The following is a 4,565-nucleotide window of genomic DNA, read 5'->3' on the forward strand; positions in this document are numbered from 1 at the left end:
AGACCTTTGATCTAAACCAAGTACAGTAAAAGAACATTACCAGACAATGTTGACCAACATTATTTCCGCGATATTGATTGGCCTGCTGAAACAATACCAACTTTAAAGGTTATATTTTCCCCACCATGATTTGAAAGAATTTAATGCAATGAAACAATGAGCAGTTCTGGAAAATTTGCCATTCTCATTAATTACCCGGATGACAATTTCAGCACGGAAAATCGAGTTGACATATGATGCAAGTCGCTTTCCGTTCCGCTTTTCAGACGAAAGCGATCTCACTTTGAGCAGCGTGCTGTGAGAAAAAAGTAAGGGGAAAATCAGTGCAATCATCGTCATGGTAGTCATGGCGAAAAAAAGGTATTCCCCTCTTTCGCTTTTTCTACCGTTACATCCCTAAGTACACTCTGACTCTTCCTTTCTATTCAGTTTATCTGTTGACTTGTTGTACTGCCATGGTTGGATTTGATCCGCAGTACATCAAGTCAGAACAGCTCTATTAAACATGTAAACCATTGAAGGCTTCGAAATCTAGGACGTTTAAAGGGCACCAGTAGACGCATCGAATCTTGAAGCAGAAATAGATCCACGTACAAGTGAAAATATTGACGATGATATCGTGTTGCCTTTGATGATTTCTAGGTGTTCAAGAAACAACAAGGGATGGTGAAGAGCAAACGATGGAGAGTGCAAGTAATGAATTTTGTTTTCGTTAATTGCGGAAACTAAATTTGATTCTTTTTTAATGGTAGCTGCTGATTTAGGATCCAGGCTAGACAAAGAAAAAGGATTTGGAGAAAATTTGTGAAAACAGAATGTATAAATCCTCCAAGTACAAATAATGACTGAAGCAATTCCAATGTGACTAGCAGTGGAAAAGGAGTGTACGCTCTCTAAGCAGGGATGAATTTGCAAATGACGCAGGATGTAAGAACACTGCAAAACAGCACATGTTATGTACATGTGGCCAGCCGGCTCTGTCACTCTATTTACACTACAAACCATAAAAAGCACGTGATTTTATTTAGCTTTTATAGGGTTCTTTGCCGGGTGTTTTTTTTTTTCAAGTTTATTAGGCAGGCCTTTAGGTTTTAGGCCTTTCTGTGATTCATAGGAATGTTTTAGAATTGTGCATGCAGGTCAGAACTACAAAATATATTACGAATCAATACAATTATACTATTTTTGAAGTAATTGATTAGATGTGTATTTCCTTCAGTTTTAATGTGTTCCATCGAATTCAGTTGTTTAAGTGTCGAACATCTGTGTCGGCCAGGGGCCCCAAAAAAGGCACCTATGACCCGCTCACAAGTTAAATTGCTACTCAATCCTTCTCTGGTTAGGGCATTTAATACAATCCCCTGCTAGACGCTTCAATCAAGCCTCTACTTTCGTGTGACCGCTTAGGGCCTCCATTCGTCTTAATCCGCCATTGCTAACAATCAAAAATATCCAAAACATGGCCTTTCATGTAATATTAGATGGCTTTTGTGGACCATTATTTTCCGTTTTAAATTCGACTCGATGCGTATCCCCAAATAGCCAGAATTGCTTAAGCAGCTCATTTTGGCACGCTAAAGATCGCTGCTCTAATTCGCCTTTTGCAGTAGATAAACAGTATCAAAGTTCTATGTGGGTCTTTCAAACAGCGCCTAAGCAGCTTCCTTATGCCACGATGCCAGGGATTATTTTTCTTTGTGGTTTATTTTCAAGCAAGCGTCATCGATGAAATAAACAACAAGATTTTTTTCGTTTAAACACATATGTATATTTTTAAATCTTTTGTATTGATGAATTACACAAACTTTTACACAATTTACTGATAATTCACAATCACTTCACTCAATATTCATTCTTCAATTAACGAATCTAACTTGTGCAGCAGCAATGAGATTAATGCCGGCGTCCGTCTTTGACACTTTGACAAGAGCCATCTCGTACCGATGTCATGCATTAAAAAGCTATAAAGTTCCACCAAGTTCGGTACACTTTCTTAACAAGCCTTCAAGTTCCACCATGAACCCTACACATAGTGCTAATCAGCCGCAAAGTTCCAAAAAATACCATGTGCCTGTTAAAAAGCTCCATAGTTCCGCAAAGTACCGTCTATCTCTTAATCAGCCACAAAGTACGACATCGGAACGATTTTTCGTTAAACAGCCCTAAATCAGCTATAAAGTACGAGCTGGCTATTTGGGTCATCTCTAGGTATTTTCAATCCATGTAATATTTCTCTTGATTTTCAACGTTAATGGTCATCGCACAACTGGGTATCTTCTTCATCGTCAAACGCTACTTCATGTTTTGTTGATGCCTGTGATGGAGACGAATCATCCTCTGCAATTTTAAAACTTTTTTATATTGACAACAGCACTTTGTTGGGTATTTTACACTTACCTATAGGCTGCGAATCAATTATTGGTACGGGAAGATGTTCATCATCTTCCCATGTTTGCCCTCACGTTTTCTTCAAAGCATCGTGTGTCTGATACATTTCACTATATTTTAACTGATTTGGGATATTTGATATGCTCTTTCAACAAAAGAATTGAGAAATGTAGACCGCGAGCAATTATTGCACGTTTTACAAATGTAAAAAATTCGTAGATGATCCAATGTTCTCCTAAAACCACAACACAATGGCGGCTCGATGTGGGGAAGATATTTTTACTCACTCCAAAATCCGACCTCATCATGATTTCATCATGTGAGCGGCTGTTGCTTGATCATCTCATTAGAGCAATCATCGGCGATAGATTTGCTCACCATACAAACAAAATCATCTCGCCTCAGCGAGGGGAAAAAACAAGCTTGCTCAGTACGCAGGAGGAAACGATGATAGCCTCTCAGTATGGGTTGAAGCAGCTGTCATTGAGCTCGCCATAGTGAGAGTAGGCTGGATTGTCATTTGGGTAACAACATTAAAAATCTGTCATTGTTTACGGTTTGCGGTGCAATCATAGAAACTGGGCAAGATCAGTCACTGCGGTATGCTTTCCTTACCTTTTTTTACCTCCCAAAGTAGCTCTGCGGTTTTGTGAATCTAAATTGCACTTGGGCTGTTGGCGTCTAGACGCAGAGGGGGCAGACGTGAGCACTGGGCAGGTTTTCTCCCGGGAGCTACGCTGACGCAAAAAAGCTAATATTGCGTTTGCATTCGCTTGTGCAAATTGTTTATTTCCTCAACCGCGAAAAGACCGACACAGAAGCTATACGAGAAAAAGAAAACAGCGCTAGCGTAATAATATCATGCTGCAGGGAAGGTGAAGAATGTAACGAATTGTGCAGCAGAGGCAGCAACTGGACGGAAACGGGCGACCCTGATGACGGTTTAGAATAATTAAAACCAAGTACAACTTGGTGACTGTGGTCCGGTGCCCTGATTTGCCCCGAAGCGTTACTTTTGCTGTGAAATTAATTCCTTCCGTTTGCGGTTTCTTGCCTAAACTTTTGCCCACCCGCTTGTGTGGTGCCTTTCTTTTTTTCCTCCATTGTTGATGTGTTAAATTATTTGCAGCGACTGGAGTGTGCTTAAGAAATGGCCAAGATGTTTTCCACGGTGACAAAGGTTAGAGCTTCTGAAACAGGGGCTGCGCTTTTTCAAATGTTAATTAAATTGAATGTATTCTAGATGAAACCAAGCGTTGCGTTGCTGGGCGTTGCAGTGCCATAGAAATGCATTTTTCGTATTTATTGTTTCTGTGAAAATGAGAAAAAGTTTTAGTTTCCAGACAACAACTCATGAAAGACGGTAAAACTGTCTGTGAACCATCGTGGACAGCTATTTCTAAAATGAAACCTTTTTTCGAACACTGCTTAACTTCCAAAACAACTCTAGACTGCTAAGGAGGAAGGGAGAAAAAGCCTTCTTATATTATATTCTATTTCAATTATATTATATTCTTATATTTGATATTCTATTTCAATAATCTACGTATCTACATATATTTGATGATTAAATGATCAAAGCAAATGTCTGTATTGATTCTGATTAACCTGTAGAATTTTGGATATAAGATAGTTTTTAGAAGGAGTTAATTATATTAATAGGTCAATAAAACCTACGCTCAAAAAACACGACAGCGGTTACCAGTGCCACTATTATTATGGAAGGCTAAAACAAAATCCAGATCTAAACGTGTCGTTTTTTACTAACCTTTAAATGCAAAGTAATGTTTGATCAGACCCCAACTGCAAAGATTATTATCAATGTACCGTTTGATCCGGTAGCGGGGGCGTTAAATTGAATAAGCGTCGAGGTGGTACACGGGTCGTGCAAAGAAGTTATGTTTATTGAGTCGATAGAATATCGTTAACACCGATACCGATAATTCCAATCGGATTTCCAAGCTAGCAGATGCGTATTTAAAATTTAAAACTCTCAAATATTCGCCACAACCAAGACGCTCGCCTGCAGAGACAACCCTTCAGACACGCGCCAGTCGTTACATTTCCTTTTTAATGCTACTTAGATAAAAATATATGTTTATGTTCGCAGCTCCTCTGCTACGGGACGGGGGCCACAAGGCGAGCGACTGCCATCTGGTGGCTCCGTGGTACATCAC

The 4,565-nt window shown here is 39.5% G+C and overlaps 1 long non-coding RNA gene across 1 annotated transcript; it reads left to right on the plus strand.

Moving 5' to 3' along the window:
- Positions 1–247: 247 nt before the first annotated feature.
- On the plus strand, positions 248–1,174 carry LOC121593568. The gene is made up of 2 exons (XR_006004801.1): positions 248–360; positions 430–1,174. It is a non-coding gene; the product is annotated as an uncharacterized LOC121593568 (long non-coding RNA).
- Positions 1,175–4,565: the final 3,391 nt, after the last annotated feature.

This window comes from Anopheles merus, chromosome 2L (genome assembly GCF_017562075.2).
Source record: "Anopheles merus strain MAF chromosome 2L, AmerM5.1, whole genome shotgun sequence".
NCBI lineage: Eukaryota > Metazoa > Arthropoda > Insecta > Diptera > Culicidae > Anopheles > Anopheles merus.